This window comes from Varroa destructor, unplaced genomic scaffold, assembly GCF_002443255.2.
Source record: "Varroa destructor unplaced genomic scaffold, Vdes_3.0 BEIS01000004.1, whole genome shotgun sequence".
Classification (NCBI taxonomy): Eukaryota; Metazoa; Arthropoda; class Arachnida; order Mesostigmata; family Varroidae; genus Varroa; species Varroa destructor.
In genome coordinates, this window is record NW_019211457.1 from 3,896,821 (window position 1) to 3,914,886 (window position 18,066).

Sequence of the window (18,066 nt, forward strand, 5' to 3'; positions counted from 1 at the left end):
TGTTTTATGTTCGGCTTGCCGGTATCAGAGGGCTGGTCGTCTGCTTGTAAGCCAGATCTCTAGACGTAGCCGAAGGACCTACCGATTTTACCGTATGTAGGTGTTGGTGCACACCTTCTTGCGCTGAAAAGCGCCCCAAAAAGGGCGACTTTACGCCCCAAGAGACTGAGCGAAGGAAAGGGATGATGGAAAGAATCTAATGGCTGTCGCACTGCGCTCCCGCCAGCAACAACAAAAGCCGCCCAGGCTTTGCCAACTTTGCAGTTAACTTTCTTTGATATAATTACATTTCCCTTATCGTTAGAGGTGCCGTTTTACCCCTCCGTTGCCCCAAAACTCTGTCCGGTACTAAATTTGCGCAGCCGAGTGTCATCAGCGTAAGGAGCACACAGGGGGTATGTCTACAAAAAAAGACGAAAATGGTGCTTCTGCCACGGGCCTTGTTAGTACTGTTGATGTTGTTCCTGAATTGAGTTGTGCGTAATTATAGCCATCACAGTCACAACTGCTGCCGCCGCTACGAATTTGGCGACCGCAACGATCGGCGTCATCGTGGGCTGGCGGCAGTGTCGAAAACAGTAACCGTTTCTGGCCTGTTAATAATTAGCTCAGATACAAAACTTTTGACAAACGCTCGTTGCTTGAAAGTCTACATTTCACAACGCAAAATAAAGATTAAATGTTAATAATATCAATGAAAATGATAACATTTTTGGTGAGTGGCTTACTTCGTGCGTACCTTGACCTTAGGACATGATGGCTGGACAAAATCGGGTACAAGTGAGAAGACAAACGCCAACAATATATATATTCGACCGTCAAACTGAGTTTAATTTTGAAACTTAAATCTTCGTCGATTTGACCGCAAGGAAGTTACAAGGGTTGATTTGTAGATATATGTTGATACCATAGAAGCCTATACTTGTACAATCCAACTCAATCGCATTGCTTTAAGTTATGGAACTGCTCAGTATAGACAATTGACATCAGATTCACAAATAGTCCTGCGTATAATGGCTCCTAGCAGGCGGGAACTCTGTCCACTAATGTATTTAATCTTGAACAAATTGAAGTTTGTAGCGGTCATCACTCCGCAGAAGTCGTCCTATGGCACCATCGATAATAAATGATTTTTACGTTTGGGTCTAGCAAAGCTCCCTTTCTGGGAATATCCAGAGCGGTACTAACAGATGACTCGTCTACATTGACAGATGATAGTTACTTGAAATGACACATGTTACGGTTGAATTCAATGCAAACCCTCCTTTTACGTTTATGTTAGTTGTGTTATTGAATAACCAATTGAATTTAATTTATAGTGCAATATTTTAGTCAGATAGTTCACACCTCCAACGTTTGCAAGGTATAAAAATTCCATCAATTCAAATAATACGAGAATGCACAAATAGGCGATACCATTCACTGAGCCCTCACAGTTTACCTAACTCTTTGGGCCTTCTAAGGCTCTCTGCACTTGGTTTTCTGTGAAAATGATTGGGTGCGCTGCAAAGAAATTCTATTGTATGCGGTTAACTTTCTCTCGCACTCGCTCCAGATGCTGGAATTGAATCGCCGTCTGATCTCTATAGATTTCTCAATTCAAATGCCGTCACAGCTGAATTTTACAATCAGAGCTCGTCATGGTAGACCTCACATGGTAAACAATAATTAACGCTTTCCGGATCAATATCCGCTCCGACACCAATCGATACTATTATACGTACCCACAGTATGAACGCCGGATCTTAGAGTTCAGTCAAACTTTGGGTTCATACGCCTGGTGTTAATCAGTAAAGTATAATGTAAGTTGGGTCATGCAGCCTAGCATCAATTATTGATCACATGCTAAATCCGTAACAGACATTTGCCTTTAAGGTCGAAAATGTGGACAAGATAAAATCAAAAAATCTATTCATGTATGTTGTATCGATGTATAATCCCTCTGGAAAAAAAACCGATGCTTAACACATTGCAAAAAAAAAGCGAATGAAGCATCGTGCTTTCTAATGGTTTCGCAAACATTTAAAATCGGCTTATATCAGTATTGAAACAGATACAGAACCAGGACGAAGGCCATAGGAAATGTAAATATAGTGGGTATTATTTCGGCCAGAAAATGCTAATTAAAACGTGGCATTACGAGGCCAGTGTCTAGTAGTAAGGCCGGGTGTTCGCAAAGAGTATATAGACATTAAGCTTTTGCAAAAAAAGGGGTTTGGATTGTTATACGTTATCACATATTTAATCACCCAAAGTACTTCGTTAACCAAAGCGCTATATATTTTACGTAGCTACATTTGGCAAATTTACTATGTATTTTAAACGCGATCTTCGCGATGATTCACAGTCTTCTGCCGAGACAAGCACCAATAACCTATACCTATTTCCGAATGGCGTCAACTATTCTGTAGTCTGCTGTCAATTTATATCCATGAATCTGTAATAACTGTTCATAGAAAATGGCTCTGCAGTGATGGAGATATGCATGTTGACAATTCCTCGTGTGTTTTCAATGATGCTGCAGAAACATGGACGCGCAACCTAGTCTAGGAAAAGGAATTTTTAGTTTTTTAGCCGGATTGGTAGCTATGTATCTGAGCATTGTCATGTTCACATAGTAGAAGATACGCCTGGATGCTGCTAAACGTTATTCCTGGACAGCTGGTAAGTTTATGTAGTAGACTTCGCCTATACTCGTTTTGACCGAACAAAATGCTAAAAAATATATTAATATCTTTCCAGTGATTTCTGTTATTAAAATGACTGTTCCTCAACGAAAACTGCTTAAAAACATGCACGTATACTGGAGGTCAGGAGGATTGTAGTTGAAGCTGTCAGAGCCTTTCGGAACTGAATTTTTCGTCACTAGCTAACTAACTAACTAACTGCGATTCTCCATTTTCCAACTATCTAAAAAGTTCTTTATTTGGCAAAGTCAATTTTTATTTCCTAGATAAATCTCTAGATAGCCCTCTACTACTACTACGGCTACGATCCTTTTCCACGACATCTATTAAATCTACATCGCGCATTGTCCGTATGAGCTTAATGTTTAGAATCTAGCGCGTCTACAAGTAACAAAACTGTTGGTAATTAGAAATCTATCGAGTCCTGGTCCTGCATTTTTTGCATCGCTTCAGATAAAATGGTGGCTATAAGAACCAAATTATGGGTCCTCTGACGCCGAAGTGTATACCTGAGGCGTTCAGAACACCTATTTTTTTCATGACAATGCCGCCTTTTTTGTAAATTAGAATGTTTATTTTTGACACTTTTGGCTATTCCTGATACATAAATACGTTTTCAGAATGACATCTTAAGTGCAGTATCAAGGATTTGCCCTCATTAAAAGATTTAGCCGCGAGTCTAGCTAGATCTATCTGGAGATTATTTACCAAACCTTTGTCCACAGTTGCGCAAAATACCTAAATTCAATACAAAAATTTACAATTTGTTTTTTTTTTTGCTAAAAAACATAGACCCTTCTTTCTTTAACCGTATACTTTTTCATGGTTCGGCCTCGGTTAGCGCATAACTTCTGATTTAGATATTATTTAAGGTTTACAAACAATCGACTTGGAACATATGTTCCTCGGTTTAAGCAGCGACAACTCTATCGTTCATGCTATGCCCTCCTCAGTGTATCGCAGCGAATGACTACGTGTGCTAATAAAGATCTCCGACCGACTCTTTTAGCTTTACCCTCTTTAGATGTCTATGTAGATTCCTTTGACCAAGTCTAATAAGGGAAAAAGGCTGTTTTTGATACAGCTCTGATCATGTTATTAATACTTATTGAAATTTTGTTGCAAATATTAGATATATGCAATACAATTAATGTTTATGGAGCTGAGGAAATACGCTTAGAAACGATACTGAACGATGTAAATTTCAATATGCTCTTTATGTGTCGAAGTGCCAAAAGACGCGTCAACGTCCAAGTACGACGACTCGGTGGCGCCATCTGGTGTCTGCGTTGTGAATTTGGATCATTCCGCTTTCGATTCAGCCTATCAACAAGTGGAAAGACACAAAAACGTATGCCGAAACTAACTAAAAATACAAGATACACTCAAACTTTTCGAAATCCGGTAACAAGTAAATCAGTACCTGTTCACTATGGAAGATCGATTATTTGTGAGATACGTTTGAAGTTGTTGCAAATTCTAAATTCCTATTTTAACCTGCTTTTTAACGAGGACCTCAGAGGCGCATAGGAGTTAGTTAAAAGGATTTCATTTCGGTCGCTGTCAGCCCGATAGTACATGTTCTAACAAATGTCTTTTGACAGTATCGATTTTTAAGCTGAAGAGTGACGTTTACCAATATAGAAAAATATAACACCTATTGCAGTTTTGATAAAAGCGACTTTGTATTTAGCACGATGAATACGGTAAAACATTATGTTTAATTCAGGCATCTTTATTTTCTCAGTAGTCATAAAAGTATTCGCATTGAAATAGTGGGAGGAGACTTCAGTGAGAAAGTTAGGTAGCTGAAAAATTCACCGGTGGATTGGCTCGTTCGTGATACAGGAAATAGATACACTGGTCGTCCTCTATTGAAACACTTATTTTATCACACTAACATACATCACTCAGTCAATCAAGCAAAAGTATGTATAATCTTCAACAAATGACCTTCCCAGCTTGAAGAAGTAGCCGGTAACATAGAAAACTCTGACCAACAGAATCTTCGATTTAATTTTGATAAAACCCATACATATTTATAACTGCGTATGGATTAATGAAATCTAACGTTATGCTTATTACTACATACTCAGTTATTAACAAAACAGAAGCTCTCATTGCCCGAGCATCTCGTTAGCAGTACCTCCTGTTCGTAACAGCCAATACATGTTCAGGCTCGAGCGCGATCCGAGTCAAATTGGGATTTATGACAACGGTCTGTATCTTTTAGCTTAATCGGTTAAGACAGCACTTTTGCTAATTACTATAATTAGTAAATTTACTGATTGATTAAAAATATGGATAATTAGCTTCACAAATTTCAAAACATTAAACAAACCAGGCTTGTATCCATACAATTCAGTCGCCCAAGTAATAGAGAAGAAGAATGAGTTACATCAACTTAAAGGTTTAGAATTTACTGGCGATACTTCAGTAGGCAGTATTGCTTCTCTAAATTGACTAATGGAAAAATCTGTTACTATTGTAACATCCCATGGATTGGGTGCGTATACCTATACTAAGTCAGAACATTTTTTGTTTTTAAGGGATAAATCTTCGTGTTTGTAATGGTTTAAAGCGACCCTTACGCAGAGGGGTAGAAATGAGCTGGTGCCGATATACTTTGTGGTGAACGTATTTCCTTGGAAACACGTTGTGGTCGAAGTTCGAATCCGATTCTTTCGCTTCGTGCTGGGAGCCAGCCGTTATAGAAACCTTCAATGGCAATGCCAAACGGTAGGAAACTTCTGTTTCTTTAGTTCATATAACTAGCAGTTTCGTTTGTTTGAAGGCTCGCTGAGTCGAGGTCTTTCAAAAAACAAGACACTGACTACAGAATGGCAATGCCTGCTTGCTGTTTGATAGTCTGCAAAATGGCATCGAGAATTCTATGACGAGAGCACTCTCCATTCCTTGCTCCGCCCGTACGATGCTACACAATTGCCAATGCTGTTTCCAGGACGCCGCCATTTTCATCAGCTTCGTGCTCACTGGTATATTTTCTAATATATTGTTGGGCATACTCATCGTTCGAATAACAAAGAATATGTCCAGTTTTACGTTCAACACAACTTTATTTAAGCTAAAACGGCTGGCTGACAAAATCTACGCCAGGTTCGAACTTAGGCCACCTTACTAGCCGTACCTGAATGACCCTGTGTCATCATCTGGACCCAAAGATATACTGGCGAACTTGTCATTCGTATGACAATCACCTATTAACCAATACTCGATTGATTGAGTGTGCTTACGAAATTGCTATAAAAGAGAAAACCATCGTTGCTGATCCCTCTATGAAGACTAAATTGACACCATTAGGAAAGTTCTGCAGGAATAAAAGCGGATGATAGTCCGCTAATGTAAGGTCCGAGCTATTCGGCGAATGAATGCACCGAAGCTTGCTATCGAAGCTCTTTCAGTGTTCGCCGGGTATCCAAAAATATACGTAGCCTCGCTTGCCATAACCGAAGACGATGGCCGTCATTCACTTCACAAGTTCCGGCCAATATTTTCAATGGCTTGTTGCCATCTTGTTAGTTGTTGACAGTGGAGGCCTGAATCAATCGCTTTGCTACGCAACGACTAAAAATTCACTGTCCCTCTACAGTCGTACCAAACATATATCATCATTTTTTATTTCGTCTAATTCATTTGCATAATGTTGTCGTATGTGGTCTAGTTTTTATCACCCGTGGTCAACTGCTTTAAAAATGGCTCCATTTTTTTTTGCGTTTCTTTATATAGGTACGATCGCGTAAATCGTCTATGGTGCCCACACATTAAGCTGTTTTTTTATAGCCAGCTTTTTTCAAATGCTTTAAAATCGTTAGTTCCTTGCCGATATCATAGCTAGTTACGTATCGATCTTGTCAAACTTTCACAAACGTTTGCTCAACTTCTCTAATTAATCGTCCTTTACGAGAAGTATATTTCACACTGAAATTTCCAGAGTAAAAGCGGTAGGGGCATCTTCTGGCTGTTTATCGTCAAACTAAACAACACAACTCTTTTTATGGGCTTGGGAAACATTCGTGTTCTTATCGTTAAACTGTAAAACAGTGAATGTTTGAAGAGGTTCCATTTATACTCAAGGCGCTCTATCTAAAGTCTGAACGAACGCATTCCACCAATTTTGGCCCATACACCACTGCCAGATCTCGGCTCTTACGAGATGACATTACTGCCGACCCGACACGACCCATGTTACTTGCGATATATGACTCTGAAGCGATCTAAGTAGAAAAACCGTCCATATTTTTCGGCAACCCAATTTATGCAAGGTGAGCCAAAAGCTTGAAAAAGGAGAATCTTTATTTTGTATCTGGTGAAGTAGTAGGGGGTACGCAACCTATGACGACAAAGTTAACGATAAATACTAATACCATGGCATTATAATGTAGTATTATGGGAATGTAGAGGTGGCACTAGGGCGCCTGCATTACAAATCTATTGTTCGATTGAATATATTTTTTTGCTGAAATAATCAGTGTATTCCCTGTTAATTTATTAGATAGAAAATGAAGGCTGTTCAACTGTCAAGAAGCTTTTTCAAGCCTAATGGTGGCTCTTAGCTCAGCCTGCATGTATACTTTAATGTTGTCTGTTCTTGCTGAATGTAATATCGGTGTAGCAATTCAACAGGAATTGAAACAGACTACTAGGCAATAGAGCATCTGGCCTTTTATATGGACCAGTTATCTACGAACTAAGACAAGCTAATGGTGAACTTGAACTAAAAAATAAATAAAAGAAAGCAAAAAAACAAAAAATAAAATAAAAAGAATAAATAAATAAATAAAATGAAACTCAAAGTCAACTGAAGCAAGTTCGTAACCTGTTTTAGCCTTAACGCGATAAAAGTTCAAGCTAGCAGTAATTACTTCGTGGAAAAGGACATTTTCATCAAGCGTCTTTTTGCGTTCTTTTTTTTAACCCTATTTAAGCTGCAGAGTATTCGAACAACTTTTCATGACGTCAAAAGGCATAGAAAACGTCATAATATGAAATTCAAAGATCCTATAGTATGTATATGTTGTTATGATGACAGCCGAAAGGTTTCATAAGTAATAATAATAATAATAAATAAAAGTTTCATAAAAACAAAATACAAAATTGACATTGATTAGATTGTCTGGAGGGGTATGCCAAATTAATCCACTTATAGAAAAAAAATTAGCCCAAGTTTTCTTTTTAAATACGTTTGCCCTATCAATAGCGAGTATCTATACGAATTGAGCAGTGACTAACGAATCAAAATTAAGCTGTTGTGGGTTATTTTAACTGTATTGATCGACCTGAAACAACCCATATCCGTGATGCCCAACATGGAACGTGAGCCACACCATGTATATAAATATAAAGGTGCTCTCCGTTGGTTTAAGCTCTCGCGTTCCCTGGCTTGAAGACTCAGTTTCGAATTGCAATGAGCAAGCTTCACTTCAATGGATCTATTCGTCCATCGCGTCACCTCTCCTATTGTGAGACATACTTTTCAAGGGAGAAGAACATTCTGCATCATTCGCGATGTGAGTAGGAAGCAATGTCGAACCGTCTGAACGAGGCCTAGGTTCCCTAGTGCATATGGAACGTATGAAGGCACTTTGGAGTCCCTGGAGATGCTGAGTGTATAAGTTGTCGCCTGCTCTGCTCTGTACCCGTAGCAACGGAGTCGAGCCCACCGGGGTCAATCCCAGCTAAACCAACCTCGTGTGGCAAAAGCAAGGAGAGTTCAACGTTCCATTGTACACTGTGAGCATGAATGCTGGCCTCGTGCCTTTTATTTTTGGTTTAGTGCTGAAATAGCCTCTTCTTTTACTTCTTTCAAGCGATACGAATTGGAAGCCGTGAAAAATCGAGATGAGTCTGCACAGGATCAGACCCAAAGCGGATCATGGCGTGACTTTTACATCAGCTGCACAGAAACAGTATCTGGGCAATGAAGTAGGAACATAATCCTCGTGAATTTTCTACGACGTGTAACTTCTTCAACATTGCCTCTTACGCTTTTCGATATTTGGTCAGCGTTACCTTTTCCACGATCCATTGGTCCGAAGAACCACCTATTATGCAAAGATGCTGAATTATGCTGAGAGCCATCTACATTTTCAAAGCACATTTATACATAAAGCGTAATCTTCGTCAATCCCAGCATAAGCAAAAATCACAGGGCACTGCAAAATTAACCTATGGACCTGTCGCTGCTAGAGAATTACATCAAAAAGCAAAATTGACATAGATAATTACCCTATGATACAATCTGGAGCTTTGGGCTACAATATGAGAAACTGACTAACGGACCATTTTATGGGCAAGAACGTGAGAATTATTCCTTTTCTTTGAGAGACCGTCTGAGCTAAAGGACGATTGACCTGTCTAACGATGAATGTCTGCGTCTTCATACCAAAACCTTAAGTTACATAACCAAGCTGGAAGATTTGAAGGGTTATGTTTACGAGAGTTCCCTTGAAGGTGGTGCTAATTTTATCACTATGATTGGATAGACAGAAACTTTTTGAGTTAAGGTACGAACGAAGATTGATCAATACATAGTGCGGTAATATATTTAAAAAGTTAGTCGTTAAAGTAACTAAATAAATAATACAATAAATCAAAATAATAAAAATAAAAATGATTGTGAAATCACATAAAACTCAGTACGTTTCCTTTTCGCAAGCGAAGGCGTGCCTCCCTATCCCCATGCGCCAATCAACCGCAGTCAACTTTTTCCTACTTGAAGATCCATAGCTTCACCCAAAGTGATGCTCGCAAATGCCCGCTCTTCCGCTTCGGTTTACCTCCCACAATAACAAAAGAAAACTTGTTATTGAATTCGTTCAATTAGCCATTCGCAACTAATTTGGTCTTTCTGTCTCGAAATATCTATTTCATCATCGTCCACCTGCTGTGTTTTCATTACTGTTAAACCTTCTCATACACATAATTTATGGTAAATAAACGATTTCGTGGTGAGCAACCTGGCCGTTCCGGACGACTCTATTACGCTTATACTAGTACGATGGTTCGATTCCTACGTTGATGACAAAAGCAGCCGAGCCATTATACATGAGTCATCGTCCTCAACGGGCCGCCCGGACTTTAGATAACCCCCAGGGGTTCGGGGTGGAAAACAACTTAATGAAAGAGAACCAGAACTTAAATAACTTCGCCGTTCCAGACGGCTGTTTCGTCCACCGGCTAGTGCTCATTGCGTTGAAACAAAAGAGAATAGAGGTCGTACAACAACCAACAGCTCCTAGCTCTAGCTTAGGCCTTCAGGCTCATGTGGTTAGCCAGAATTTCCCCGTCAACGTGTCTACTCTATCTATCTGTCTGTTATAGAAACGATTCGAGAACTCTAGCTCCACGCAGGTTCTGGGTCTCACGTTAACGTAGTAGATGCCCATAGCCTCCGGTTTGACAGCCCCTTTGATACATCATACAGGGATAGGGAGTAGGCAAGGACGCGGCGGGCTTGGACTGCGTATGCGTATTGTCGAGGAGGTGCTCGTTTGCTCACTGATAGAAAAAATAACAAGAAAAGTTCTCCAGTCGCTCACTATTTAATTGAGTCTTGAGACCCCATCGTTAGTGGTCACGTGGCAGCCGAACAGCTTGCTACGTTCTGTTATATGCTATTTTATCCTATTGTTTTCGATTATTACTACCCCAAGCTACGAAGAGTCAAGCTGAGTGCAGCGGTTACCAGACTTATCTGAGCACAATAGATCGGGAGAGAGAGCTGACAGCCAATGGAGCACCCCGTATATTCATTATGCAGCTCGTAAGTGGGATGGGTTAATTCTTTAAGCGACGGCAACCGCCCATTCCTTTCGTTCCTACGAAGCAAGGTCTGTGTACATGTTTGGAACGGGATACGACCTTCATCAACTCCTTTTCTACTGCTGGTTATTAAGTATAACAGCAATTTCATTTGCCACTAGCTCGTATAATAGCGCCAACGTAAGGACTAGCACAGTACTGTGTCCTACCGAGGCCAACCCATCTGATCACTCGGAGCTCTGAGACAGCACCAGTGGTAGTCATATCGTTTCCACGTATTTGACCCTTAAGCGATCATGATCATCGTCTGCATCAATACAGTAGTTGTAATTACCACGGATTTTTTTACGTTTTATAACTTTCCAGTAGCTCGAATTAACAACTTACACTTACTAGCTAGCACAGATGCAAAGTTTAAAGGTTTGAAGTATCGAGACATGACGAGAGATGATGATTATTAGCTTATATACGAACTAGGGTACTGTCTGTTCTCACACATCCTTGCTGGCTCGTTCTAATCAAAACGATAGAATAACAGAGACTCCGAGAGGGAGTCTTGCATTTTAGCAATCACTGGATCTTTGCTTGAATGCCAATTGGGCTAGCAAACATTAGCAAATCTTCGTTGTTCTCTTCACTAAAACATATCTAAATAACACTCACTTCAAACCGAGTGTCAATTAGCCAGCCTGCGTAAATAGGTACGTAGGCTAATGGGCTAGGAGTGAGATTTCTATACGTTGTTTCCAAATATACATTTAGATTATAAAACGTATTTCAAGATTTACTAACAAAAGGAAAGAAAATACTAGATAAATGTTTAGCTCAAAGGTCTCCAAAGTTTCAGCATTGAATCCGGATGGAATTTTCGAAGAACCCATCGTTAATCGTACATGAAATACGTATTGATAAATCAAGAAGAAAAACAAAAGGTCATTATTGTGACTTTCAAGATTCGATCGGTTTCTTATCTATCCGGCAATAGCAATAGCACGTACCAGGAAGCGTTGTCATACGTTTAACATATTAAGGCTGCAACGACCATTATTATTTCATTAAAATGGTTTAATTCACTGATGATAATAGTAGTAGTTAATTAAGTGTTCGATTGGCTATAACGTAGTATGATAGGAATATAAATAATTGTCTTCCGAGTTTTACACGCTCTTTTAATAGACGGAACGAATAATCTTCTCGTATCTTTACTAGTTGTTCTTTCTATCCACTATCTATAACTCTATCCACTGGTCAAAACCGAGGTATTATGAATGCGTTTTATGTTCTTTGCTAACCGATCCCCAAAATTATATGTAAGAAGTCCCAAAATTGACCAGAAATTGACCCAATTCATCTATAGAGCCCATTTTGTTCGCTACAAGCTGTTGCTGTATCGACAAAAGTGTATTTGTCTAATTAAAAGGCCTATTGTATATAAAGGCTGATTAGAGAGTTGCAAACGTTTTAGAATCTGCGATTTTCCGGTAGTTGTAATAATGGTAACTGTGGAAAAGAAACAAGACTTGAAAGTCTCGCAAGGGGACCGTAACGCTCGACGCTATCGAGCGTGGATTTTTTAATTATATGTGGGTTATCATCAAGTTGACCTAGCAGTCGAACATTTTGTGGGTATATAATGCAAAAAACCTATATGTATCCTCGGCCTCTTTAAACTGCGTTGTAGGTCTTTAAGGATGCATCCAGAATTGAGAACAGAATCCAGCATCATCTCTTGAACAGGTTCTTCATTGAAGATGTTCTTTTTTTTCTGTTTAGCTTTTTTTTTTTTTTAGTCTGGACATCTGTTTCAATCAACCTCTTAGTGTTCTGATTCTAACGATCATTAGTTCTGATACTGAGGGGGCCTCAGCACGTGGCACAGTTGTGCTAATCTAGAAAAGATATCGTGATTTTATTTAACGCTGAGCTGAGTGACACTCACGCTCTGTAACATCGAAAGAAACACGTGAACAATCTGCGGATCCAATCATATGTGGTCTCTAAACATGCACGTTTCACGCATTCGTAGTATTTCTATATATGTCAGTATATACGGCTTACCCTTATCGGGTAAGCCTAAAACTGCCTAAACACGGGGTGCCTAAAAGCATCCTATATACAAGCCTTGAAGCTCATCTCTTTATAGATTCGGATGTCATGATAATTCTAATCGAGCTTGATCCTGATACACATAGTAACGCGTCAACTTATGAAGTTATTACTGTCAAGATTATTCTAACTTGCCTGTCTACCCTCCACCCACCTGACACACCAAAAGTACCCCATGAAAGGCATGAAGAGATCGAATTCAGAACACTGTCCCCGCCATGTCTTCCCGGGTGCTTCCCTCCGTGCGTTCAAGCATGTGTCGGTACTGCTTCTACCTCGTATCGTTCAATCCTCTCTACAGTAGAATTATACCACATTGTAATGTTGATGTGCGCACCATGTGGCGTAGGTACATTCGAACGTCCCTCTTTCCTGAGGAAAACGCGATCTGTACCAACCATCCAGTGGGGTACGTTCATGAGAGTAACAATGGTGACAAGAAATGGTAAAATCTCCACCTAGTCGATCTACCATTACCGAGCCTGAAGGCACCTCGCGAAAATCCCTCAAATCCATAGATGTGGTGGGGACACATGCGTATGGACGCGTATGGACTCGACAGTCATGTACATGTGAATTCGGGAAGCGGAACACATCCGGTGTACCACAATCGCGAGTGGCGGTAGAATGAGGTAGATATATGCGCGTAGATCAGCAGGATCTCCAGTTGCTCCTCGTAATCATTCTTCTGATCTATTTTGGCGCTTGCGGTAGTTCGAATGCTTACTACTAGCACCAGGTGGAGGCCTGCAATGACTGAAATGGGGTGGGACCAGGGACTCCAGAATGTTCCAAGCAGAGGGGACTAGACCGCTAGAATGATAAATGAGTATTGAATACGCTTCGGTTTGGTGACGCTTGCTGTGCTTGTATAATGTGGTACGACTGCCGTTTCTTCATTACGGTTATAATCTAAGTGACATGTTTAATGTACAAACACGGGAAGGTAAAATAAACCACTATATTTGAATCTCTGGTCTGTTTGATGCTAAAGTTAGGTAGACGATCAATGGAAGGTCTGACAGACTTATGGACCACTGCGTTTTTTTTCTCGTACTTTGTAATCACTCTTCACTAATCACCGTTTATGAAACGATATTCATTTCGCCCAGTCGTTCTGTGAAGTGGAATCGAAAATGAAGTAAAGCTAGAAGTCTACTTTATAGTCTTCTTTAACATACATCTCATTGTTTTTAAGCTTGAGTATTTGTAATAACATCGAGTAACATCATCGTTTTTACGCAACATATTTTACTTCATGTGATACCAGTTTCTTTTAATTTTAATATCACACAAGTAAGCCTTAAATCGGAGAAAAATGTTAACTTAGAGAATTGAAATACAGGAAACATTAATTGATTCTTTATATAGGCGGCATCTAACGACCACAGCAGTTACTTACGTCCTTTAAAACGTAACCGATCTTGGGAATAATAAGTCATCTTTTAGCTAAAATAAATCGTTCAGGTGCGTTTCACGAGATGAAAAATATGTCATGCGTCGCTCTCGGGGACTTCTTGCAGCTGGCAGCCCTGCAAGATGTTACCTAACCTAAGTTTTGAGCAAAGACCTATTCATTGGTCTTTTTTTGTCAATTTTATCGTTGTTCGCTGACTTTGTGTTCTGGGTTAGCTAAGGCATGATGCTTGTACCGTTATATACAGTTAGGGCTAGATCATGACTTGCAGGTTCATAGTGGTATAATGTGTGTAGTAATAAATCACGCTGCATTTGAATAGAATTCGCAATCGACGAAAATCCTATTCCACTACCAGAAGTAAACCTCTTGGTATAGATATATATGAATGGAAGACGAACAGGTGTATAAAAGTAAGTTTACGGTTAAATCAACTGTGGGCTACTATTAACAAAAATGTATTCACAGGGAGGAATAGAAGAGGTTAGGATTGAAGCACAATTGTAAGAATTGTTCCAGCTATAACTAGGTACCTGTGTTTTCACTCCCAACGAAATAATTCCGGCCTACCTCAAATAATATGTGTCTATCCCTATCTCTTACCCCTTGATCTCTATGGCTGAATCGTTCCTGCTGCCGCTGTATTCCCCCTTCTTTTCTCATGAAGTTCTAATAGTTCGTGATAGTTTCTTTTCGCCACTGCTTGCCCACTTAGGCTAACCGGTCTCGTCTTAAGCATCGGCCATTTTCCAACGCGCTTCTTCGACAATGGCAGGCACTATTTATCCAGACACTTCTGTGAAGAGGAAGCACAAACTTTGTGTACAAATTTGTGATCATCGCCATGCGTGTACTCTATTCTTTGTGTGAAGCCAATATAAACAACGACGTGCCTTTCCCAGGCAACTTTACTGAAATGGCAGCAGTGACCCTCGCGGGAGAAGGGGGGTGGCAGTGTATCTTCAAACAATAGCAAGCTGGGGTAATCCAGCGTGCCGGCTGAGAGAATTTGGCACTGGGAAGCTTTTTCTCTCTCCCTATCTCTCTCTCTCTCTGTATTATCACGGAGCACCACTGTTTGGGGGTTAGACAGCCATTGTCTCTATTGAAGTTGTTGAGCGTTAAGTGGCTGTAAAGGCTATAACACGGGCGGGTTCCAGCGTGAATTAGCGCGTATTCTCGTTGAAGCTGTGGTCGTTTTTATCAACGCTTCGTTGATTTTGAAATAGAGATGTCTACGATTTCGTCTGAAGCAAATGGCAAATTCGCAATTATAACTATCGAGCTGGAATGGGGCTACGACGTTAACAATATGAATGGGATGATACGGAGAAGGAGGGCAAATGTTGCTTGCGGAAAAAAGGACGAAATTTAAAGAGTGATGTAAAACTATCTGTGTAGACATAATATTAGAAAACTGCTTGTTTTTAAAGCTGTAGAGAGACTTCAAAATTTAGGGTTTATATTGTCTTAGTAGAGCATTGACACCTGAAGACCCTTCCCAGCACGAACTGAGGTACGTTAATGCTCAGTGCAAACATAGGCTATCTCACGTATTCTTCAATTTTCGGAGGATTCTAATGCTATGTAAGGTAACTCCATTTAAAATGGATCTGCAGATCATAGATTCTATACTTAGTATAATCTACTTCAGCGCTAATAACAAGCTAAGGTGCAAAATACAGAACACTCAAATAGGCACTGGTGTTAAATACGTCTGAATAACTAATTGCGGGAAGGTTACACAATGGTAACGCATTAAAATTTCGTTCATTGACAAGACATGTTTGTTTTTTACGTACAATAAAGTTGGTAACGCAGTAATCACTAAGACCTTTTTTTAGCCCTTTTAAAAACCACGTATCTAAAGACTAAAATGAATTTTCCCAAATTTATCTAAAAATGGCGAAATGGACATCAAGAGAGCTTCGCACTACATCAAACAATGCGTACATAGGCTAAAAAAAAAAACGACTCCCAATTATTCCACCATCATGTCCAATACTTTTGCCGGCACATAAGAAAAAAACACGAAAAGCTGCCTGAGACATTACTTCCGCCTACCTTAATAATCATATTGTGGCTACACGAATGTTGTATATACTTAAGCTTTGTTGCATGTAGCTTAAGGCCAACAGAGACTGCACAGAGTCGAGTCGAGTCGATAGCGGTGTTTCAGTCGACATTTTGCGTAGAACCAGTTCGAGCGTCTCGTTAACTGAAGGTAACAAGCGTTGACTTGACGGCACGGACAGGAATTCCCACGAGTGAAGATGACCTACCCAAGTTGCGGGTGCTTTTGCTGTCTTCCCTATTAACCCTGAGGTAGCGATGCTTAAAATACCTAAATTGGTTACGGCTGACAAGAAATTGCCCTGTGGAGTGTTGAGTTACAAGCCCAGTAGTCAGGCCTTGTCTGCTTGAACCTATTTGCTGTATGCCTTTACGATGTACGTCGTTATATAAGACCCGATCCTCTCTACACGTCTTCCGTTATTATTTAGTAGTCACCGTTAACAGAAAGCAGGAAAGCAACAAGAAGCAATTCTCCGAAGACAAGATGCGTGCAGATTCCAGACAAAAGCTTCTTAGCATGTTTGGCCAATAGGCTCATGGAGCTCGTAGAAAAAAAATCAATCAAAAACGTGCTTAAATGCCGGGCCAAACTCAGTATTGGCATCGATCGGCAAGTTTATTATCACAGAAAATAATAAGGTGCGTAATATAGATTGCCTAAGCTGCACTAATAATTAAATAACATTGCACAAATAATAGTCTGTGCAGCGGTTATTAAAGAAAATTTACCATGGACAACATAGATGCCGGATGATATTTCCCACAGACAGTGCTAATAGCAGTGTTTACTTACTAGAAGTCCTAAAAAAACTACTGTGTGATATATTATACGAATCATTTCACATCGAAAGTTTATGAATGTGCGTTAAAATCTTGTTCGAGTCCTATGCAATCGAACGCAGCTTTCTGCTGATTTTTTTCAATTTTATTTATTTCTATTTTTATGTATTATTAATATATTTATATTTTACAGACTGACATGGTACAGACAACGGCGGAATCTGGCCTTGCACGAAATCTAATTCCTTAAGCACAGATCTTGAATTGGCTAGTTTCATTTATGGTGCATCACTTTAACGGACGGTACGAGGACCAGCAAGGGAGTTCGTTTGATCATTACGGTGAGGGAAAAAGATCTTCAAAAAAGCTTCCTGTTACAAAAATAAGAAAATGATAGATTAGCTTTCTTGAAACAGAAGTTAGCTAGCGGAAGTTTTCATAAAGCAAATACCGCCATTTCCTCTAAGGTGCCAACTGTGCCCAAGTCCTGGCTCCTAACCGAATCACATGGAATTGCAATGCGTTGTATCACCGAAATAAGTAGTTCTGCCACTTGTATTTTTGGCTTTTTGTCCTGAATTTCCAATATACTATGGAATATGTTACTGTGGAACATGCGCTGTTTATTCTTTTTTTTCAATTTATTCACTCATAATGCGTCACTACTTTTTTAAGCATTTTTCTATTATCATCGATAACATCGAGCATTTCGCCGGGCTAGCAATGTTAATGCAAGAGTCTTCCCGCTCACCCCCTTATTCTAACTAAAGAACTTACCGTGAAAGCAGCCTGAGTCAGATCAGGTCGTAGCAGACACTCGTTGCATCCTAGTCGCATCCACGTCCTGTGATGGTGTCCGCTCAAAAACCCGTCGGCTGGCGACAAATCCGAAGCCCACCTGTCCCCTTCAACTGGCATTATTCTCCGTTGCGATCAAAACCTAAATGATAGCACACCGGGTAGTCGACGTGGGGTTAACGCGGGGGGTTGTGCATGTCCGTAATTGGGGAGCGCGTCCAATCCTCTTAGCGTACACCATACAGGTGCAGCTACCTTTGTCAAACAGCATCTGCCGCTAGCTTGAGCAGTGTTAAGTCAACTTAAGCCACCCCTCCGCTGATTGTCACCACAGTTATGTAGTATGGAGTCATCCAGCCATGTACAGTCTCTCTTTGTTTCTCCCCTAAATACACATATACACGCGCCACGGGTTGCGGT